Genomic DNA, 25,413 nt, shown 5'->3' on the forward strand with positions numbered 1-25,413 from the left:
TCACAAAAAATTTCCAAATTGTAATTCGTTTGATGTGTTATTTTTTTTTTGCCTAGGAACTGAACCCTCAGGCGAATTTACGAATTCCTTTAATGAATCTCTAGTAGTTTTTCCGATATCAGTTGGTCGTCCTTGTGTCGGATTTATTGTTGAAGTAAATAGCGAGTTCGCTGGAATATTATTCCTCCACTCGCCCTCAATGAGATTACCGCTCGAATCAATATAGTCTGCATAACGTGTGGGACAATAAACCCTTGGATTTAGACTAGTGAGAAAATTATGAAGATAACAGCAAGCAGCAACAATCTTCTGTGCACGATCCGGTGAACAAAACATTGTTCTAGCGAGGCAGTACCATCTGGAGCAAAGGATTCCAAATGCATTTTCAACGCAGCGTCTGGCACGGCTTACCCGATAATTAAAAATTGTTTTATCTGGTTCTAACATTTGATTGCGTTTCGGAACGTATGGTTTTATTAACCGCTTTCCAAGTGGGAATGCATCATCTCCGACGAAAAAGAACGGCAATCGTTTATCATGTATTTTAGCGTCTGGTGGAAATGGAAGTGATTCGTTTGCCATTGCTTTTCCCAATTTACTGCTCGAAAAAACACCTGCGTCTCCTTCGCTTCCATAAGCTCAGACATCAATGTACGAAAATTTATATTTGGCATCGGCGACAGCCAAAAGAACAATACTATGGTAACCCTACGAATAAAATTATAAATACAGTTTTTGATAATCTATAATTTATATCACTTTACCTTGTAATTGAAAAACATACTACCAGCTTTAGGAGGACATTTAATGGCAATATGTTTTCCATCAATTGATCCAACACAATTTGGAAAATTCCATTGGTAGTTGAAGTCATTTGCAGCATTAATCATGACGTTGGCATCATATGGTGGAATGTATTCATTTAATGCTGATATGAGGGCAATCGAAACCTCATCAATTATTTTACCAAAATGTTGCTTACTTATCCTATGCACAGAAGCGATGTGCCTTTGCAGACTTCCGCAAGCGAAGTACCTTAAAATACAATAGTTGTTTTCGAACTATGTAAATAAGAAGAAACTACATATATATTACTCTAACACTGCCGCCAACTTTTGATTCGGAGATATTCCATCTGTTGGCCGAGTCATTTTCTTGGGCTTCAAATAAGGTGTCACCATCGATAGGATCCGCTGAAAAGTTATCACGTCCATGTGAAAATTTTCACAGAATCTTATTGGATTTTTAATTAAATCCTGAAACTATATTAGACAAATTAAAAAATACTAATTGAACGAATTTGCAGAATACAACTCACATCTCTTGCAACCCTGCCACTTTTTTGTTGCTTCTTCAAATAAATGCTTTTATTTTGCCTTTTCTTTTTTGTTTTTTGATAGATTCGGCAAGCACTGCACTATATAACAAAATAGCATCTTCCAAATCAGAATCAGAGTCTAAATCGATAAACATTTTTTGTATTTTGTGGAACACTGCTATTTTCTTTAAAATTGAAAATCTCCACTGTCACTGTCACAAATCTCCACTGTCAATTTTCCACAGCGAAAAAATTTCGTTCGAAAATATTTTTTCGTGCGAAAAACTTAGTACTACGCTTTACCACGAAGCCTCTCCGAAGGCTATCTAGTACCATGGTACTGGTATATGCTTTAGGAGAATTCCTGAAGGATGTGCTCTCGGCGCGGTTACTTGTAGTTGGCCCCCTTGTGAGAAATTCATGGTGGTTGTGTCCATATTGCGGGCAGAGCTCTGCGTTGGTTCAAGGGTGGAGTTGCACTGTACTTGTATATATATATGTATATTTGCGGCCTGAGCCTAAGCCTGCGCTCAGTACAAACCAATATCGCTGTGCCAGTCACGGCGGTGCCCAAAGAAGACCGTGGGATCATGCCTACATGGCAGGCACTCACGTTACACCGTCTGGACTTTCATGTCCGCACGACTAAAGTAGAGGAAGCAATAAAGCGAATGGAATAGGAGAGAGGAATAGGGCCTGACGACTTATACTCTTAGAGATTATCAAGGAAATTTAATAAAAGTAAGGTTCTACGAACTGGAATTATTACAAACTAAGCAACCGGATGTATATCTCGCAGGAAAGATCTTAAAGGGGGTGATTGGGTTCTTGTCAAATGGATTGGTTTCACATCCGACCACAACTCCTGGATTAATATAAAAGACGTCATTTAAAATTGAAACTCGCAGTCAAAATGCTAAACTTAAACTTTCAGCAATGCAAAATGTGAATTTTTTACAAAAATTTAAAAAACTATGTTAAGCGCGCGTTAGAAATCAACGCATTCAACACTCCCTCAGAAATTGAAGCTGAACATCTGTGTCTATTTACGTTAACGGAGAAGATGTTTACGGACCTTATAATCTGCCGAGTATTAAATCACCGTCTTCGATGAGTATCAACCATATTTTCAACCTAATGAATTATATAACGGCAGTAGCAATCGCCCTGGATTTCGCCTTTTATATCCACCAAAATTCTAATGGCTTCATCAAACTTTGAGAATTCCACACAAGTGTACATATATTCTTAATTCTAAAGAATATTGGATGATGTATGTGCAAATAAGTCTAAAAAGTCGGGAAACCGGAAGCTTGACGCTTCAGGTATAAAAGATTTTGTGTTTCCTTATGTGAGGAGCATAACGCATCCATTGGCCGATAGCATTGACTCGAGATATTTAAATCGCTCAGTTGCTTCCTCCATTCACATGTATGGGGAGCCCAACTTAAACTTAACACAAAATGGCGCCATTTGCTGCATGTAAAGGGAACAACAGATCACACACTCTTACCAATTTTCGTGACAATCCGTCAAGCCGTTTCCAAATAAATCGGGTGTGACAGATAGACAGACGGGCAGACAGACACCGACTCGATTTTAATAAGGTTTTATTTCACACAAAACCTTAAAAAAGGCTGGGCTTTACGGTTTCTTACCAGGGCAGAGGCAAATCGTCAGACGCTGCCTCACCTCTGCCCTGGGAGCAGCGTGACCGCACTTCCGTCGTCGCTTGACTTTTTTTAAAAAAGTTTGGGTGCAAGCCCCAAGCGAGGGGTCCGTGGACCAGAAAAGAAGGAGTAAGTTGCTCCTCAATTGGTCCGGTCCTGCATTAAGTTGATGCGGACTTAGGACCCCCTTCATTCTCAAAACGAATATTTCAGCTCTGGCCAGCTTTGGTCAATAAGGCGGATTTGCGCTCAATATAATTCGTAGGCATGTCGTGTTTCACGAATTATATAAAGGAGCATTCAACATCTGCGAGCCGCTGCGGTCACGCTGCTCCCAGGGCAGAGGTGAGGCAGCGTCTGACGATTTGCCTCTGCCCTGGTAAGAAACCGTAAAGCCGTCGTCGCTTGACTTTTTTTTTCACATAAGTGTTTTACACAAAACCTTGAAAACGGCTGGGGAGAAGTAGATTTTTCATAAATGCGACTTTAATATTTCAGGCGAATGTCAATTATTCTCGCTAATTATGACGTCAGCATCTTATTTGCAAGGCTTTAGAAGCAGTAAATTCACGCGAAATTGCTAGGTTTGAACTGCTATAATTTTCGCAACAAGATTGCCATAAAATTTGCCATATCCTGTTGGTAGTCCTAGGATGAATTTTTAGAAAAGCATCATTTTCCAGAGAAATCGAATGACATCGTCAGCAAATCGAAAATGACGTTGTCCGTTGCCGAAATCGAGAGACAATACCCGCTGCATTGGCTGGTGTGGAACAATAAGCATGAACAACTGCAGAAACTGCTCAAAACAGACGAAACACTTTTTTATTAGTCAAGCAACCTTTCATCACTTAAAAATAACTGAACAATATTTTCTTATTTCACTGCACTCAAAAGTAATGCAAATATCTGAAATGTGCTCATCTCAAAGCACGCGCGTGTCCTTGGTTAAGGCTGGAGACAGAAGAGAGTAATTCCTCCGCCGCTAACCAACGGCACTTTTTTCACTGCCTGCTTCCCACTCCTGTGCGAGCTCTAAACTGAGCCCAGAGCGCCGATGGCGTCATTTGGCCGCGAATCCTGCTGCGCCACAAATTTAAGGGGTGAAATTTCTAAAAGTTGGTAATATACTATTAGTAAGTTTATATAAACAAATATCGGAATGGGATATATTTTGAGGCCTAGATTTCATCTAAGCGCACTTTCCTGATTTTTTTCAGATTTTTGGGATGGATAGTTCCTGCAAATGAGTCCTTTCTTACCTTAAGTGCGTACATTTTGACTCCTTACTCACGCACTTTGCAATTCACGGAAAGTACAAATCGAGACCTTTCATTTAATACCCTATACGACTACATCCGGTGAATTTTTTTTTTAAATCCCCCCTTTGCATGTATGGGGAGCTCCCCTTCAAACTCCACCTAAATTTATGTGTCTCACTGTATGCGTGGGATTTCATGGTTCCCATCTGTCCACCAAATTTCGTTCGGGTCGGTTTAGCCGTTTTGGAGAAAAGTGCTTGTGACAGATAGACAGACAGTGAATCGATTTTAATAAGCTTTTGTTTTAAGGGGGGTTTTACTCAATTTCCCCAAAAATATGGTAATATACTATTATTAACTTAATTTGAACGGATATCGATATGGAGAGTATTTTGAGGCCGGGGCACCATATAGACACAGCTTCATGATTTTTTTCAAATTTTTCGGTTGGGTAGTTTGTGAGAATGGGTCCATTAAAGAAATCATTACTTTCGACCCCTCCCACTCCCCGCTTTTCTAATAAATCTCAAAACTATGACTGGCTTCGAAAAGTACTAATTGATTCATTTGATACCCCACATGGCTATATTCGGTGAAAAAAATTTTGACACCCCCGTTTTGCATGTATGGGGTCCCCTCCTAAATCGCAACGTATGATAGAAGGATATCACTCACTGCATGTCTGGGCGTCCACAATGCCCCCCCCCCCCCCCTTCTCACCAAATTTCGTGCTAATCGGTATAGCCGTTTCTGAGAAAAGTGCGTGTGACGAACAGACAGACAGTGTCACAGGCGGCCCAAGTGACACCAAAGCACAAAGTCATCGACCTTCGCTCAAGTAAAAGTGTGCGAGACAAAGAGGGGGAAGCTTTGGGGAATCAACAGGCCCCAAAAAGGAAACAAGTCGGAATACCGGAAGCTCGCGCTTCGAGTATAAAGGTTTTGTGTTCATCTTATGTAAGAAACTTCATCGCACATTTTTCTGTCCGTATATAGCTACAAATCCAACATAATCCTTCATATATTTCCAAACTACGAGACATACGTACATATTACAGCCATAGATATCACGCTCACCCTAAACAAACAAACTGCCTATTACCGAATACTGTACACATATATGCACGTATATAAATGGATCGTACCCACATTTCCGATTTACTTCCTATATCTATTTGAATTAGGCACTACCCGCAAAGTGCATTAGCACGCATATATTATATACCTACATACACACATGTCTGGCTGACAAATAACTAAAAAACTAAAACAAAATAATTCTCTCCGGCCCAATTCATAAGAACTCATTTCGTTGTGGTATTGACGAATTGATATGTGATGATGACGTCATGCAGGTTGTAGAGCCCACGAAATTCACAAAAAATTGTAAAATTTCACCCCCTATAACTTTGTTAATAATAGTTGGATTTTCTTCAAACTTGACCAAACTGTGCATTATGTTCTTCATTACACGCGTGCCAAATTTTGTACTTCTGGGATGAACATAAGGGCGGTGCCGGGAAAATTTCTAAAATGTGGAAATATACTATTATTAACTTTATTTGTGCAGATATCGGAACCGGATATATTTTGAGGCCTAGATTTCGTAGAGATGCACCACTGTGATTTTTTCAGATTTTTCGGTTGGATATGTTCTGAGAACGAGACCTGTTACACTTTTTGTGGGTCATATTTTGAACCCTCACTCCCCTATGTTTCATCTAATATCAAATACTGAACCAGATTCGAAAAGTACCAATTGAGACCTTTCATTTGATACCCTACATGGCTACATTCTGTAAAAAAAAAATTTGCACCCTCCATTCACATGTATGGGGAGCCCCCCTTAAACTTAACACAAGATGGCGCCACTTACTGCATGTAAAGGGATCACCAGATTACATACTCTCACCAATTTTCGTGACAATCGGTCTAGTCGTTTCCGAATAAATCGGGTGTGACAGACAGACAGACAGACAGACAGACAGACGGAGGGGATCTCATGTTCGAGCTGAAAAGATCCAGCGTGGACAAAACTGATGACTTTCGCACTCAAGTGAAAAAATCACTTGGAGAGAATGCCGCAGTGCGTTCCCAAAAACATGAGATCTACCTTCAATGTAAGGATCTCGATGAAGTAACATCGAAAGAAGAAATTTGTATTGCTCTGAAGGAGCAATTCAAGTTGAAAGAACTCACCGAGGAGTCTATTGTGGGCTTACGAAAAGCCTATGGTGGTACTCAAACAGCCACAATACGAGTACCAGCGGAGGCAGCACAGATGTTATTGGCTGCCGGAAGGGTTCGGATTGGATGGGTTGTCTGCCGTTTAAGGGAACAAATTTCACTGAAGAGGTGCTTTAAATGCCTCATGTTTGGACACTTCGCGAAGGCATGCACCAGCAGCATTGATCGATCCGATCGATGCAGAAGGTGTGGGGAGAAAGGCCATATTTCCAGAGAGTGCAATAGTGACCCCAAGTGCCTATTGTGCGAAGTAAAAGAGGGACAGGATAACCGGCATATTGCCGGGAGTGGTAAATGTCCAGAATTTAGGAAGGCGCTCACTGCAATGAGAAAATGAGGTTTATTCAAATAAACCTGAATCATTGCAGGGTCGCTCAGGATTTACTTGAGCAGGCCACGTTCGAATGTGAGACGGAAATCGCCATCATAAGCGAACCGTATAGACACCGTCACGGTGGCATATGGGTCAAAGATTCGACTGGTGGAGCGGCGATATGGGCTTGTGGTCGACAGGCCATACAATGTACTGCAAGTCAGGCAGGCAGTGGCTTCGTGTGGGCGAAAATAAGTGGTGTATATGTATACAGCTGCTACGCCCCGCCAAGTTTGATACTGTTTGAATTCGAGCAAATGCTTCATAATCTTGTTCTCGACGCGAAGGGACGAAGTCCAAAGGTGATTGCTGGTGATTTCAATGCTTGGGCCCTAGAGTGGGGTAGTAGGAAATCAAATGCTAGGGGGCGCAGTTTATTAGAAGCTTTTGCGCTGATGGACATAGTTTTGGCTAACGAAGGTGCTGTAAACACCTTTCAGAAAGGGGGATCAGGCTCGGTTGTAGACCTGACCTTTGTTAGCCCTTCGCTGGCGCGTGGTATGTCCTGGTGTGTCAGCGAACGCTACACCCACAGCGATCACCATCTTTGAGACATGTGTCGAACCTCAGGGCAAAGAGCTATCATGCCCGAAACCGAAAAAGATTTCAGGCTGGTGTGCAAAATTTTTGGATGAGCAGAGCTTCTTAGAGGTGTGGTTGGATCAACCTGATATAGCAGGCGCCTCTACGGAAAGAGCTGTCCATCTGGCTCAATGCAACGCCAAAGCATGTGACGCGTCCATGCCTAGGAGGTGCGCATTCCCCCGTAGAAGACCAAACTACTGGTGGAATGATGAACTGACCGGCCTTCGATCAGCCTGCCACCGAGCGAGAAGAGCGGCTCAGAGGGCGGTAGGTAGAGTCGATCAAGGGCAGAAAGAGTGCGCCTATAAGGCAGCCCGCAAAACCCTGAAGCTCGCCATCCAGCGAAGCAAGAGGAAATGCTTTAGGGAGCTCTGCTCAGAAGCGGACGTAAATCCGTGGGGGAGAGCTTATGGAATCGTGATGGGACGATTTAGAGGCCGTTCGTCTCCGCAGATCACGTACCCCGCCCTCTTGTTGAAAATCATCCAGGGGTTATTCCCCCAGCAAGAGGAGAACACCGACACATTCCAACCACCTCTGAATGTGACGGCAATCCCGCCAGTCACCAGAGACGAGCTCCTGGAGATCTGCGGCAGAATAGGAGATAATAAAGCACCGGGTCTGGACGGAGTACCGAATAAGGCCCTTAAGCTTGCCGTGAAATCCAGGCCGGACATGTTTGCTGAGTTGTTCGAAGCGTGCATGTCCGAGGGAATATTTCCAGCGGTATGGAAGCGGCAGAAGTTGGTGCTTCTGCCTAAGCCTGGTAAACCACCAGGTGAACCATCCTCATACCGACCCATATGTCTTTTGGACACGGTGGGGAAAATGCTAGAGCGGGTAATCTATAATAGATTACTCCCAGTAGTTGAGAGCCAAGGCGGCCTTTCAGATCGGCAGTATGGATTCCGTAAAGCCAGATCAACCATTGATGCCATCAAATTGGTTACTGGCTTGGCCGAAGATGCAATCCACGGAAAGGGTAGTACCAGCAAATATTGCGTGGTAGTAACCCTAGACGTGAAAAATGCATTCAATTCGGCCAATTGGAATCTAATCCGGAAATCCCTAGCGAAGGTTGGTATTCCCGCCTACCTCGCCGCAATTGTCGATAGTTATTTAACTGAAAGGAGGCTCTGGTACGACACTGATGACGGCCCGCAGGAGTACGTCGTTTCCGCGGGTGTTCCGCAGGGCTCCGTATTTTTTTTTTTTTTTTTTTTTTTTTTTGGGAGTAGGGTAGGTGAATGCGTTTACGCACAGAGTGTTGGACTCCCGCAACAGCACGCTGGCGGACTACCAACTAAACACCTCCCTGTCATCAGAGAACTAGCCTGGAACCGTTTGACACATTACTTCGGGCTAGCCCTCCCGCTCTCCCGGCTTTGGGAGCCATCAAGTCAGGGAATTCCTTTCACCAACGGGAGGGGAGGGGAGGAAGGGAGTTGTTAGTTCAGGGAACCCCTTACCGTCCGATCCCTCCGCCGGTCGAGTTCAATCTTCTTCGTAGTAAGAAGAGCCCGAACATAATGCGCAATACGATTCCAGCTGCCAGCGCTCTTCAGCATCTCTCTGACAATGTTGTCTGGAGAGAGCTCCCCTGTGTCTGCATAAAGCTGCTGGCGGAGGCCGTCCCACCTCTCGCAAGAGAAAAAGGTGTGTTCAGCGTCATCCGCCACTCTATTGCAGAACACACAGTCAGGAGATCGCGCCTTCCCAACCCTGTGCAGGTAAGACTGAAAACCTCCATGCCCACTTAGAAGTTGGGTAAGGAAGTAATCAATCTCACCGTGCTTTCTGTTCAGCCACGGGTCTAATTTGTCGATGAGCCGCGCAGTCCACTTGCCCCTTGGCTCATTTTGCCAAGAAATTTGCCACTCGTTAAGGGTGCGTTGACGTTCTTCACGGGCAACCACTTCTCTTAAGTTTTCGCCCTTACGGCGATAGATAGCTTTGCGCTCCTTGGCAAGGAGGGCAACGGGGATCACTCCCGCAATCACCATCACAGCCGGTTCGGAGACAGTGCGATAAGCAGACGCCACTCGCAAAGCTCCCCGCCTCTGCACTTGAGCGAGGCGTTTACGATGCACCTCCTTGTCAAGGGCATCAGCCCATACCTCCGCACCATAGAGAAGGACGGACTGCGTTGCTCCCATGAGGAGACGTCTCCTAGTTGATATAGGGCCGCCGACATTCGCCATTAGCCGACTCAAGGCCGCGACTCCTGCTGCAGCCCTGTCCGCGGCTGCTTTGATTTGCTCGAAGAAGCTCATCTTCGAGTCGAGCATTAAACCAAGGTATTTAACCGTTGGTTTTGACTCTATAGTCAACTCGCCGATCGATATGGGACGCAAGGTCGGGATTCTTCTTCTGGTCAGGATGACTACTTCGGTTTTTTCCAGCGCAAGGTTGAAACCGTGAGCAGTCATCCATCCGCTTACCCGTCGCATCAATATGCCAAGTCTGCTTTGCGCCTGTTCAACAGTGCGTCCGGCAACAAGTGCCGCAACGTCGTCTGCATAACCGACCAGGCGCGACTCTTCAGGCATATCGAGTCTCAGCAGACTATCGTAGGAAGCGTTCCAGAGGTCCGGCCCTAGGATGGATCCCTGCGCTACTCCCGACGTGATTTCCATCCTCCTCTGGCCCTCTAGCGTCTCATAGAACAGGGAGCGGTCTTTCAGATAATCCCTCAATATCCGCAAGAGATAGCTTGGCACGTGAAAGGAGTTCTCTAGTGTGCCCAGCATATCTGTCCATCTTACGGAATTGAAGGCATTTCTGACATCAAGCGTTATGAGGAGCACTATCCGTCGAGATCGGCGGCTGTGTGCCCCGGCTCGATTAAACGCATCTACGACCTCCATAACAGCATCCACTGTAGATTTCCCTGTTCTAAACCCGAACTGCCTTGCGGATAAGTCCCCGGCAGCACAGATCGCTTCAGCGAGTCTACCCCTGATGAGCTTCTCGAGCACTTTTCCGGCCGTGTCAAGCATACACAGCGGTCGGTATGCAGACGGGAGCTCCGGATCTCCTTTACCCTTACGGATCAACGCGAGTCTGGCCACTTTCCAGCGAGAAGGAAAAATGCCCTCCTTCAAGCACGCGTTGAACGCTTCGAGCAGCAATTCTGGCCGTTGGCGGAACACCAGTTTGTAAACTTCCGCCGGGATGCCATCAGGACCTGGCGCCTTCCTGTTTTTCATAGTGAGAACCGCTTCTTCGAGTTCTCCCATTGTGAAAAGGGGGCAATCCACGACGCTTTCCGCGCTGTTTACATCAAGCCGTACAGGGTGTCTGGGGAACAATGCCCCCACAATGCGGTCCATCTGGTCGGTGCTCAGTATGCAGGGCTTCCGCATTGGGCCCACTACTGTGGAACATCATGTACAACGATGTACCTAATCTTCCCCTTCCGGAGGAAGCCACAGTGGTGGGTTACGCTGACGACATTGCACTGGTTGTTGTCGCAAAGCATCTCGAGATGCTGAGTTATACTCAAGCGAGGCAATCAGTGCTGTCAAATGCTGGTTGGAGAGCTCTGGTCTGACGCTTCCCGAGGAAAAAACGGAAGCGGTCCTCATCACGAAGCGCCGGAAGAGAAATTACGCCTGTGTTAGAGTCGGGAATCATATCATCACTTCCAAGCCGGCCATCAAATACTTGGGGGTGGTGATAGACAGGAAGCTCAGCTATAAGCAACACGTACAATATGTTTGTGATAAATCATCCACTGCCAGTATGGCCCTGGCCAGGATGATGCCGAACGTGGGAGGGCCACGGCATACCTCTAGGTTGCTTATAGCCAGGGTGGTGACCTCAATCATGCTCTATGCGACCCCAGTTTGGAGGGAGGCGTTGCGGATGTCAGTTAACACTAGCAAACTGAATGCAGTCTACAGGAGGACAGCTCTGAGGGTATGCTCTGCCTTCAGGACTGTCTCAGATGATGCAGCATTCGTCATCTCTGGAATGATGCCCATTGACATCTTGGCAGATGAGATGGCGAATATATACCATGCGAAGCCAATCTCTGCCTTATTGCAGACGAAGAAGGCTGAGAGGGAGAGATCCATAAATAGATGGCAAGAGCGGTGGGAACGCTCGGGAAAGGGTCGGTGGACTCACAGGCTCATTCCTGCCATCAAGGAGTGGTTGGAGAGACGACACGGTGAGGTTAATTATAATCTCACCCAGTTTCTCACGGGACATGGAGGATATCTCCAATACCTTCACAGGTTTAAATTTGAGACCTCACCCAACTGTCCAAATTGCGATGGAGTCCCAGAGGACCCAGAGCATGTATTCTTCCACTGTCCGAGATTTGTGGAAGAAAGGAGGAACCTAGAGGAGACTCTAGGAGAGGTGCTGGTACCAGAAAATCTGGTGCCGAAAATGCTAGCACATCAAGATAATTGGGATGCGGTCAACTCCATGATCGCATCAATTCAAGATAAACTGCGAAAGGCAGAGGAAAGGAGAAAAACGCGGTCACGTGCGCCGCGTATAGAAGAAATGGGATTAAGCTAGAGTGAGCTGACTCCGCCCCGTGATGTAATACCTTATGGTAGTTCCGCGGGGCAGGGAGGGAGTCGGGGGTGGTTTTAGTGGGTAAAAATCCCACACGCTGGTGTGTCCAGGCCAGTGTCTTTTGAAGATTTCCACCTCCTCAAAAAAAAAAAAAAAAAAAAAAAAAGACAGACAGACGGACAGACGGACAGACAGACACCGTCTCGATTCTAATAAGGTTTTGTTTCACACAAAACCTTAAAAAGGGACCTTGACCAGTCCAACAAACGGAACTAAAAGTTCAGAAGGTCCAAATACAAAAGTAGGAAAGTCGGCTAGCGAACCGAAACTGACAGAAAATAAGAACGATGGTTGGGCTAAGGTCGTGAATAAAAAAAGAAATAAAAAATCAAAGGTGCGAATTCGCCTGGAGACAATTGTAATCTCCAGCAGAGGACATCTTACATATGCGGATATACTGAAGAAGGTGAAATCTGACCCCGACCTAAAAGACCTAGGCGGAAATGTCAGCCAAATCCGGAGAACCCAGAAAGGGATCTCATATTTGAGCTGAGAAAATCCAACGTGGGAAAAACTGACGGCTTTCGTAGCCAAGTTATAAACTCACTTGGGGAGAATGTCGCGGTTCGTTCCCAAAAACATGAGGTCTATATACAGAGCAGGGATCTCAATGAGGTAACATCCAGAGACGAGGTGTGCACTGCCTTGAAGGAACAATTCAAGTTGGAGGAATTCAAGGAAGAATCTAACGTGAGCCTAAAAAAACTTATAGGGGTACTCAAACGGCCACAATGCGACTGCCAGTGGAGCCAGCGCAGAAGTTGTTGGCCATGGGGAAGGTTGGTATTGGATGGGTTGTTTGCCGACTAAGGGAATAGATCGCTTTAAAAAGGTGCTTCAAATGCCTAATGTTTGGACACTTCGCGAAGGCATGCACTAACGGCATCGAGCGGTCCGATCGATGTCGAAGGTGTGGGGAAAAAGGACATATTGCCAAGGGTTGCAATAGAGACCCCAAATGCATTTTGTGCGAAGAAAAGGAGGGAAACGATAACCGGCATATTACCGAAAGTGGAAAATGCCCAGAATTTAGGAAGACGTTAACTCCAGTGACAAAATGATATTAATACAAATAAACCTTAATCATTCCAGGGTCGCTCAAGATTTGCTTGCGCAGACCACTTACGAATCCGCGATGGAGATTGCTATCATTAGTGAACCGTATAGAAATCTTGACGGTGGTGTATGGGCCACAGATTCGACTGGTGGAGCAGCGATATGGGCGTGCGGTCGTTAAGCCACACAATATAGCATGAGTCAGGCGTCTAGAGGCTTTGTTTGGGCAAAAATAAGCGGTATATTCGTATATAGCTATTACGCTCCACCGAGCCTCACACTGCCTGAGTTTGAAGAACTGTTAAACGATCTTGTTCACGGCGCAAAGGGACGAGGTCCAAAGGTGATAGCCGGTGACTTTAATGCGTGGGCTATCGAGTGGAGCAGCAAAGAGACTAACGCAAGGGGGCGGTGCTTATTAGAAGCATTCGTCCAGTTGGATGTGGTTCTGGTCAACGAAGGCGATATAAACACTTATTGGAGAGGGGCAACTGGTTCAATTGTAGATCTGACTTTTGTCAGCCCTGTGTTGGCACCTAACATGTCCTGGCAAGTTAACGAAGACTTCACGTACAGCGACCAGGCAATCAATCACCTTTGAACTAAGGACGGAGCCACAAGGCAGGAGACCCGCACCCTGGAAGCCGAAATCCAGAAGAACACTGGGATGGTCTGCAAAAGCGATAGATGAGCAGACATTCATGGAGGTGTGGCTAAACTTGCCCAGCAAAGCAGGCACCTCCTGGGATAGAGCTCTCCATGTCACAAAGAGCATCTCTAAAGCATGTGACGCATCGATACCTAGGAGATGCTCATTCCCCACTAGAAGACCCAATTATTGGTGGAATAGTCAACTTCCCAGCCTTCAATCGATTTGCCACAGAGAAAGACAAACTGCTCAGAGGGCAATAGGTGCGATCGATCAGGGGCAAAAGGACCATGCTTATAGGGAAGCCCCGGGTCTTGACGGCATACCCAATAAGGCCCTCAAACTTGCCGTCAAATGTACACCGGACATGTTCGCTTAGCTGCTCGAAACATGCATGTCCGAGGATATCTTTCCTGCACCGTGGAAGCGGTAGAAGCTGGTGCTGCTGCCCAAGACTGGCAAACCGGCAGGGGAACCGTCCTTCTATGGACCCATATGTCTTCTAGAGACTATAGGGAAAATGTTGGAGCGGGTCATTTATAAAAGACTACTTCCAGTCGTTGAGAGCCAAGGGGGCCTTTCAGATAGGCAGTATGGGTTCCGTAAAGCCAGATCAACCATTGATCCCATCAAATGCCGAAAATGCAATTCACGGAAGGGGTTGCACCAGCAAATATTACGTGGTGGTGACCCTGGATGTGAGGAATGCATTTAACTCAGCCAATTGGAACTTTATACGAAAGTCTCTGGCGACGATTGGTGTTCCCACCTACCTCGCCGCTATTATCGCTAGCTACTTGAAAGAGCAGACAATCTGGTATGATGCCGATGATCAACCACTCGCAAAGCATCTCGAGGACGCTGAGTTGTACTCAAGCTAAGCAATCAGTATTGTTAAGGCTTGGTTAGGGAGTGCTGGACTGGCACTCGCGGAGGAAAGGCCGGAAGCGGTCCTTATCCCTAAGCGCCGCAAAAGAAATTACGCCTGCATTAGAATCGGGAATCGTATCATCACTTCCAAGCCAGCCATCAAATACTTGGGGGTGATGATAGATGGAGGACTTAATTTCCACATAGAGCATACTTGTAAAAGAGCATCCACCATGAGCATTGCTCTCGCAAGGATGATCCCGAACGTAGGAGGACCGCGGCATACTTGCAGGCTGCTCATAACCAGGCTGGTGAGCTCTATCATGCTGTATGCAGTCCCAATTTGGGGAGAAGCACTGCAGGTTTTAGGCAATACACATAAACTGAGTGCGGTTTACAAAAGAACATCCCTAAGGGTGTGTTCTGCCTTCAGGACCGTCTCAAACGATGCAGCGTTCGTCATCTCGTCGGGGGTTTTAGTGGGTAAAAATCCCACACTCTAGCGTGCCCAGGCCAAAGTCTTTTGAAGATTTCCACCTCAAAAAAAAAAAAGACAGATAGACGGACAGACTTACAGACTTATGAGCCTGTGAGGAGTGGCCAGATCTCCCATCAGGCGCGACCCTAGCTGGCGGATTGCGGCATACCTATTGATGTGATATGTGTTCATGCACTTTTCTTTTCTGACTGTGCATGGGCTAATGTTTCCTCATCTCTGGTGCGTGGACCAAAATGGCTATGGGAAGAATACCCAGAACATTAAACCACCATGGAAGACGTGAGAAGGAGAAAACTTACGGTGCCGGGGCTCGGAACCCCAGTACCGGCGGATTTTGGGAGTGAGGAAGCGGGCTCCCGGTCGTCGATATCCCTCGTGGGCAACTTGGCCATCGTGGCATCTAATGCTACAAGTGTTTTAGATTTGGAAAAGGAAGTGTTCAATCGAAGTACCACTGCACCAAGAATACCAGCAACAAAATCGAAGAAGGATGAATTGAAAGCAGATCGTTGGACGACAAAAACAGCAACTACATCGAACGTACTCCAGGACCAGGAAAAGAACCCATTCAGAAGAAGTTCGTCAACTTTGAGATCTCCTCCAGTGCCAAACATCAAAAAAGCTAAAACGGAGCGAAGGTCAACAAATGCCAAATGTGAAGGACTATTTAAAAGTAGTAATCTGGTTAGGAATCATGGAGAGCAGAGCCCTGAAGCAGAGGAATTACTCTTCACACAGCTTGGTGCAAAAATAGTGGAGCTGTCTGAGTTCATCAAGGACAAGCACAACGTCCACCAAGCCATAAAAAATATGGTGAGAGCAATTAGAGTGCTCTACAACAAATCGCAGCAGGAGGAACGATTCCAAGGACAAGTCGAAATCTGTTGCGGTGTCACAGGCGACTCAATTGACACCTAATCGTATTGCAATCAACCTGCCACCAAACAAAAGAATTCGGGAAAGAGATGTGGATCCTCTGGGAAATCAGCAGGCTCCTAACAACTAAAAGCACCGAAAAGAGAAAGCAGGTCCCCCAAGTGCGAGCTCCGACAATCGACTCGTCAAAATCCAAAGGGAATGAAAACGGTGGATGGACCAAGATAGTTAAGAAAAAGGCGAAGAAAAAGGCAAAAGTGAAAATTTGCCCAGAAGCTATTGTGATCTCCAGCAATGGAAGTTTGTCCTACGCGCAGATACTGAAAAAGGTGTATCCTGACCCCGACCTAAAAAAACTAGGCGGAAAAAAACCAACTTGGGGCTTCCGAACTCAGATTAAGAGCCGTCTGTCTGTTGTTTGCCGTCTGAGAAAGCAAATTTATCTAAAGAGGTGCTTCAATTGCCTCGTATTTGGTCATTTCACGAAGGCATGCACCAGTGGCATTGATCGGTCCGATCGATGCAGAAGGTGCGGGGAGAAAGGCCATATTGCCAAAGCGTGCAATAGAGACCCCAAATGCTTATTATGCGAATGAAGTGAGGGACGGGATTAGCGGCATATTGCCGGAAGTGGTAAATGTCCGGAATTTAAGAAGGTGAGGTGAGGTGAGGTTTATTCAAATAAACCTTAATCATTGTAGGGTCGCTCAAGATTTACTCCAGCAGACCATCTACGAATCCGAGGTGGAAATCGCCATCATTAGCGAACCCCATAGAAGCCGTCACGGTGGCGTATGGGTTACAGATTCAACTGGTGGAGCGGCGATATGGGCATGTGGTCGACAAGCCATACAATGTACTGCGGGCCAGACATACAGCAGCTTTGTGTGGGCGAAAATAAACGGGGTATATGTGTACAGCTGTTACGCCCCACCAAGCCTGACACTGCCCGAATTCGACGAAATGCTTGACAGTCTTGTTCTCGACGCAAGGAGTCGTAGTCCAAGGGTGATTGCTGGTGACTTCAATGCTTGGGCCCGTGAGTGGGGTAGCAGAGAGACATTTGCAAGGGGCCGCAGTCTATTAGACGCTTTCGCACAGTCGGATATCATTCTGGCCAACGAAGGATATGTAAACACCTTTCAGAAAGGGGTAGCGCCTATAGAATCGTGATGGGGCGATTCAGAGGTCGATCATCTCCGCAGATCACGTGCCCATCACTCTTGTTAAAAATTATCCAGGGGTTATTACCACAGGAAGAGGAAAGCATAGACAGCTTTCAGCGACCTCTGAACGACATGGCAATACCGCCAGTGACCAGTGACGAGCTGCTGCATATCTGCGCTAGGATAGGAGATAACAAAGCTCCAAGTCTAGATGGCGTTCCGAATAGAGCCCTTAAGCTTGCCGTGAAATCCAAACCGGACATGTCGAAGCGTGCATGTCCGAGGGGATATTTCCTACATCATGGAAACGACAGAAGTTGGTGCTACTGCCTAAGGCTGGCAAACCTCCAGGTGAGCCAACCTCCTACAGACCTATTTGTCTTTTGTACACTGTGGGTAAAATACCAAGATAGTAATAGATTACTCCCGGTTATTGAAAACCAGGGAAGTCTCTCAGATCTGCAGTATGGGTTCCGTAAAGCCAGATCAACCATTGATGCCATCAAAATAGTTACTGGCTTGGCCGAAGATGCAATCCACGGAAAGGGCAGTACCAGCAAATATTGTATAGTAGTGACCCTCGATGTGAGAAATTCGGCCAACTGAAACCTAATACGGGAATCTCTGGCGAAGATTGGTATTACCGCTTATCTTGCAGCTATTGTCAACAGCTATTTACAAGAACGGAGCCTTTGGTATGACACCGATGACGGACCCAAGGAGTACGTTGTTTCCGCGGGTGTCCCGCAGGGCTCCGTATTGGGTCCACTACTGTGGAACATCATGTACAACAATGTACTTAGTGTTCCCCTTCTGGAGGAAGCAACGGTTGTAGGCTACGCCGACAATATAGCGCTGGTTGTGGTCGCAAAGCACCTCGAAGGTGCTGAGTTATACTCATGCGAAGCAGTCAGTGCTGTTAAGGGTTGGCTAGAGAGTTCTGTTCTGACACTTGCGGAGGAAAGAACGGAAGCGGTCCTCATCACTAATCGTCGTAAAAGAAAGTTTGCCCGTATTCAAATTGGGAATCATATCATCACTTCTAAGCCTGCTATCAAATACTTGGGGGTAATGATAGATGGGAAACTTAGCTATAAGTAACATGTGCAGTATATTTATGATAAAGCATCCACTGCAAGTGTGGCCCTGGCAAGGATGATGCCGAACGTGGGAGGGCCACTGCACTGCATGCTTGCAGGTTACTTATAGCTAGGGTAGTGTGTTTGATCCTGCTCTATGTAGCTCCAGTTTGGAGAAAGGCATTGCAGGTTGTTAAATGCAACCTAACAAACAGAGTTCAGTCTACAGAAGAACAGCCCTAAGGGTGTGCTCGGCATTCAGGACTGTCTCAGATGATCCAGCATTCGTCGTCTTTGGAATGATGCCCAAGGGAGAGATTTCTAAATAGATGGAGATAGAGGAGTCGGGGATGGTTTTAGTGGGTAAGAATCCCATACACTGGTGTATCCAGACCAGTGTCTTTTGAAGATTTCCACCCCCTCAGAAAAAAAAAGACAGAACTATGAGGAGTGGCCAGATCTCCCATCAGGCGCGACCCCAGCTGGCGGATTGGGGCATACCTATTGATGTGTAAATATGCACTTTTCTTTTCTGAATGTGCATGGGCTAGTGTTTGCTCATCTCTTGTGCGTGGACCAAAATGACTATGGGAAGGATACCCTGAATATTAAATCACCATGGAAGACGAGAGAAGGAGTAAACTTACAGTGCAGGGGCTCGGAACCTCAGTACCGGCGGCTTTTGGGAGTGAGGAAGCGGGTTCCCGGTCGTCGATATCCCTTGACCGCAGTGCCTCGGTGATGGACAACTTGGCCACCTTGGCATATAATGTTACAGTGATTTGGATCTGAAGAAGGAAGTGTTCAAGTGAAGTACGACCTTACCGAGAACACCAGTAACAAGACCAAGCAAAGATGAAATGAAGGCAGATTGTTGGACGACAAAACACCCACCGCATATGTTCAAGATGCGCGACAGCAGGAGGTGCTCCAGGAACAAGGAAGAGATCCATTCAAAAGAAGCTCGTCAACTTTGAGATCTCCACCTATGCCAAAGACGATGATGGATAAAGTACAGGCAAGGGAGCAGAGTCCCGATCCGGAGGAATTACCCTTCACCCAGCTTGGGGCAAAATTAGTTGAGCTGCCCGAGGTTATCAAGGACAAGCAATGTGCACCAAGCCATAAAGAATATGGTTAGGGCTATTAGAGTCCTCTATAATAGATCGCAGATGGAGGAAAAGAAAAATAAGGATACGTCGGACCCCGCTGCCCCAACAGTATCACAAGCGACCCAAGCGACGCCTAACCGTACTATTATCGAATCACAGCGAAATAAAAGAGTATGTGAAAAAGAGGGGTATCCTATAGATAATCAGCAGGCGCCTAAGAGAAAAAAAGGTGAACAGGACATTCTGAAAACCAGCACCAACAGCTCAAAAGGAGGAAAGCGTACAGCGAATGTAGGAAACTCGACCAGCGTTGCGAAGCCGAAGACGAACGAAAACGATGGATGGATTAAAATTACCAACAAAAAAGCGAAACAAAAAGCAAAAGTGTGAACTCGTCCAGATGCGATTGTTATCTCCAGTAAGGGCAATCTGCCCTACGCGAAGACACTCAGATCCCGACCTAAAAGATCTGAGCGGAAATGTGAACAAAATCCGAAGAACCCAGAAAGGAGATCTCATGTTTGAGCTGAAAAGATCCAGCGTAGGCAAAGCTGATGACTTTCGTACTCAAGTGAAAAACTCACTTGGGGAGAATGCCGCAGTGCGTGCCCAAAAACATGAGATCTATATACAATGTAAGGATCTTGATGAAGTAACATCGGAAGGAGAAATTTATACCGCTCTGAAGGAACAATTCAAGTTGAAAGAACTTAAAGAGGAGTCTGTTATGGGCTTACGAAAAGCCTACGGTGGCACTCAAACGGTCACAATGCAAGTACCAGCGGAGGCAGCACAGACGTTGTTAGCTGCCGGAAGAGCTCGGATAGGATGAGGTGTCTGCCGTTTAGAGAAGAAATTTCACTAAAAAGTGGCTTTAAATGCCTCATGTTTGGGCACTTCGCGAAGGCATGCACTAGCAGCATTGATCGATCCGATCGATGCAAAAGATTTGGGGAGAAAGGCCATATTGCCAGAGTGTGCAATAGGGACCCGAAATACCTATTGTGCGAAGCGAAAGAGGGACAGGATAACCGGCACATTGCCCGAAGTGGCCAATGTCCGGAATTTAGGAAGGCGCTCCCTGCAATGAGAAAATGAGGTTTTTCAAATAAACCTGAATCATTGCAGGGTCGCTCAGGATTTACTTGAGCAGACCACGTTTGAATCTGAGATGAAAATTGCCATCATAAGTGAACCGTATAGAAACCGTCACGGTGGCATATGGGTCACAGATTTGACTGGTGGAGCGGCGATATGGGCTTGCGGTAGACAGGCCACACAATGTACTGCAAATAAGTGGTGTATATGTATACAGCTGCTACGCCCCACCAAGTTTGGCATTGTCTGAATTCGAGAAAAGGCTTGATAATCTTGTTCTCGACGCAAGGAGACGAAGTCCAAAGATGATTGCAGGTGATTTCAATGCTTGGGCCTTAGAGTGGAGTAGCAGGGAGTCAAATGCTAGGAGGCGCAGTTTAATAGAAGCTTTCGCGTAGGTGGACATTGCAGATGGACAAAGGGGGGTCAGGCTCAGTTGTAGACTTGACCTTTCTCAGCCCTTCGCTGGCGCGTGGTATGTCCTGGTGCGTCAGCGAACGCTACAACCACAGCGATCACCAGGCAATCTTCTTTGAGATATGTGTCGAGCCTCAGGGCAAAGAACTATCATGCCCGAAACCGAAAAGGATTTCAGGCTGGTCTGCAAAATCTTTGGATATGCAGACCTTCATAGAGGTGTGGTTAGATCAACCTGATAAAGCAGACGCCTCTACAGAAAGAGCCGTCCATCTGGCTCAATGCAGTAGAAGACCAAACTACTGGTGGAATGATGAACTGACTAGCCTTCGATCAGCTTGCCACCGAGCCAGAAGAGTGGCTCAGAGGGCGGTAGGTAGAGTCGATCAAGGACAAAAAGAGTGCGCTTATAAGGCCCGCAAAACCCTCAAGCTCGCCATCCAACGAAGCAAGCGGAAATGCTTTAATGAGCTCTGCTCAAATGCGGACGTAAACCCGTGGGGGAGTGTTTATAGAATTGTGATGGGACGATTCAGAGGCCGTGCTGAGGAGAGACACGTGTCCCTGGTTGCAGTGGGATTTGTATCGTGACTTGACGTCGGATATCAGTCGAGTCAGCTGTGAATGAGTACCTGAGTCAAATCAGGGTTAATAATCTCGGACGAGCGCAATACTGACCACATTGCCTCCTACAGCGTACTGTAGTGTACCGTTACGGTCTTGAATGAAGTGCTCTAACACACTTCAAGGCCCTGTTCCAATATGGACTGTTGCGCCAACGATTATTATTATTAACGAAAGTTAAATACCGCGCTTGGGTATTGTTCAAATAGGAGTTTCGTTTTTTTTAAATGGGTTTGCGATGTACCTGTACCCTGTAACTTTGCCTAGCATTTTCTGAAGATGAGAGATTATAGGGACACTTGTCTTTTGCTTTATCTTGAAATTAACTAGTTAATTAAGATGCAACACGTAATCAAAGGAAAATAATTTAAGATACAATAATCAGCAATTCGCTCAATATGCCGTTAATTTCTTTGTATTTATGAACATGAAATTAAATTAAATTATGCGCACTGAAAAATAAGAAGTTGATCCATCAAATTCTAATTAACCTATTGGTGAAAGATGACGCAGATATACATTTTGATATATTTATATTTGTACTTAATCTATAGGTAAAATGACCTATAAGCGGAATAGCTACTTCTATAGATATAATTTAATTGTTTGGAACCATTTATTAATTTTTCAGGAGAAATCTAAATGTATTTGACAAGAAAAACAAAGCATTAAATGCAATGTTCAAAGGTGGCACATACATTTTCTCACTTTGCTTTTGTAAATAAGCACATTATGTAACATAGTTTTCTCATTTTTTGCTGTTTAGCAATAACTTCCCTTGCAACAGATCGCCGGGTAACTTAATTTGTTTGCCTGCAAAATGGAAAGTAAGATCGACAATAGCAATCATAGTAATTAGGTTGGAGACAAAAATTCAAATGGCTGTAAAAAAGGAGAGGAATGCAATTAGTGAATGTTCACAGGTATTATATATCCATTTTCAGGTTTACCTCTTTATCATGTTTAATTTGTGTGATGTTTTGTAAAAGATTGTTGGTTGAGTGAGGTGGGAAATGCCGACAATGAAAATAATGATGGCCAATAAAAATTGAAGTCTAATAAATGTTACGATGAGACGCATATATTTTTTTAGGAACCTTTTTTGAATATGCCCGGCGCCCTTGAGAATTATTGCTTGCATTTCAGGAAGGACCGCTTCAATTGAGGAATAGGTAGTTTCCATTGTTTTATTGTTTTGCAAGCATTTGCCTTGTGCAGGATCAGTAGTCATATTTATGAATTAAGTATTTTCCGGCGGGGTGAGCTAACTAATCCCAAATATGAGGATTATGATAGGCAATAAAAGGTAAGTCTAGTTCAAAAATAAAAGGAAAATTTTTAATACATGTACAAAGGTGAAACATAGTTTTAACATATACTTCGCCCTTGGTAATGACGTGACGTCGCCATACCGAATTAGATATAGTTTTAATGGAATTTCCGATCGTCAGAGATTACTCCTGTAGCAAGGTGAAAAACGAGGTAAGATAATTTAGTATTGACGAAGAAATTAGGAAATTACCTGACACAGTATAAATAGGAACATTACATTCGTAGATAGTCAGTAAGTTATAAGCCGTTTACACCATACATTGTAATTTTTTACTAATAATTTTTTCAGCTAAATTTATAAAATTAATTAAGAAAAACCGGATAGTACTTAGATTTGCCATTGTTTGCTGTATATTTTAAATTATTATTGTAAGAAGTTATTTACATTGGAGTAGGGTTAGTTTGTGCGTTGAAGAAGCTTTTCTCCGTGCTACAAACCTTGCTGGAGCTTTGGAAGATCAAAGCGGATGTCTTTCAAGACAAACATAAGAAAAAAATTGCACTTTCAAAATTATTGGAAGTGTACAAGTCCATAGACGGCAACGCGAATGAAGACACCGTGAAAAAAAGACTTCAAAATATAAGAAGCTACTACCGCAGAGAGTGAAAAAAAGTCGAGAGGAGCCGAAAATCTGGAGCTGGCGTCGAGGAGGAGTATGTACCAACGTTACGGTACTTTGACCTAGTTGAGTTCTTGAGGGATCAAGAAATCCAGTTGAGTGGTCCGTCTACCGTCGACTTGGATGATGGAGATCTTGAGCTACCAACGGTAAGTAACTATTAATCTAAGATTCTATACTTACATTTAAAATTATTCGTTAATTTATGTTACAACTAACGTTATTTAATTATTTCAAGGAACTCATGAGCCGGGGCCCAGCGTCAAAAGAAGAAGAACGTATGATACGCAGCTAGAGGAGATGAATGACCTACTTAAAGACGCGCTGGCCCAGTTGTCGTCCTCAGAAAAGCCGAAAGACGATGCCAGCACACATTCTGAAAGTTGGGCAGTTTCACTTTGGGAGCTTGCGCCGCTCCAACAAATATATATGCCAAAAAAGTGATACAAGATATTTTTACTCTGGGGCAATTGGGAGCCCTACGTTTGACTGCAGTCAATATTGCTGAAGTCTTAGCAACTTCAAGTGAGCATAGCGGTGAATAACCTTCCCTCCTTCCTTTCTGTTATTATTTAATAATATAGTCACATATAAATACATACCTATAAGATGAAAAATCCTAATTGTTGTTTTTATTTATAAACAAACTTTGCCAAGGCACTGCTCCAACTCCATTAAAATACCTTGTGTATTTCATTCTTGTTTCTTTTGCTATTGAAGTTGCATTTCTCGATGCAGTTGGTTGAAGTTCAGAAAGCTGCTGGCTGTGTTGTCTCCAAGCACCCAATTGAATATCACCATTATTTATGTGTTCAACATCAACACTTCCTCTTAAGTAGACCGATGAGTTGGTTCTCCTTAAAACAATTGTGGAGATAACAACAAACTAGAACTATTATGCTAGCTTTTGTTCAAATTCATGCAGTTTATAAGTATGTGGAATCGCGTTGCCACAATTCCAAATGCATTTTCCACAATTCTTCTACCCCTTGACACCCTGTAATTGTATACCCTTTCCTCTATTGATAGATTATTGCGGCTGTACGGTTTCATCAAATTCTTCAATAATGGAAAGGCATCATCCCCCACAAAAACAAAGGGCATATCTACTTCTGAAAATTCAGGTATAGCTTGTGAGTGTGGAATGTTAAGTAATCCATCATTCAATTTTGCAAAAAATTTGCTATTCTGAAACACACCAGCATCAGAATCACACCCATTTGCGCCGGTTTGAACCATTAAAAATTCATAGTTCGCGCTAACTAACGCTAGTAATACTATGCTAAAAGTTTTTTTGTAATTGAAATAATACGACCCTGACCAATTAGGTTTTTTTATTTGCACATGTTTCCCGTCCAGAGCGCCAATGCAATTTGGGCAGTTCCACCTATCACCAAACTCGGTGGCAAAGGCTTTCCATTCGTCTTCGGTTGCCGGCAGCTGTAGATAAACAAATGGTATATTTACTTTTGCAACTTAGTGCAATGAAGGTGTTAAATTTTGTAAATTAGAAGAGGACTTACCTTAATATATGTCTTCAATACTTTAATTATTGCAGAACACGTCTCCATTATTAACACTCCTAAAGATTGTGGTGAAATTGCAGTAAGGAATTTCAAATCTTCAAAAGTCTGCCCACTAGCTAAAAACGGAAGAGTTGCGGAAAGACGTTCGTTAGGAGATATCGCATCACACATGATCGTGTCCTGTTTCTTAATTAATGAACTCACTTTTCGCAATAACTCATTATATGTTTCACTGTCCATTCTTAAAAAGTTCTTGAAGTCACTGGGTGCACTAGTTTCCAACTCTTTCAACAAGTTCGAATGAGATAATTCAGGCCGATTTAAATACCAACTTTCCGACCAAACCCTTCTCCTCTTTATTTGGGTTGGTTCTTGTATGTCATCATTACATAGTTCGTCTATTATGACATATAACAAGGCCCTTTTCAAATTCACACTCAT

General features: G+C 44.8%; 1 pseudogene; it reads right to left on the reverse strand.

Annotated features, from left to right (window-relative positions):
* LOC119653972 lies at window positions 1-25,413 on the reverse strand (annotated as a pseudogene).

Source organism: Hermetia illucens, chromosome 4 (genome assembly GCF_905115235.1).
Source record: "Hermetia illucens chromosome 4, iHerIll2.2.curated.20191125, whole genome shotgun sequence".
In the NCBI taxonomy this organism is placed as follows: Eukaryota; Metazoa; Arthropoda; class Insecta; order Diptera; family Stratiomyidae; genus Hermetia; species Hermetia illucens.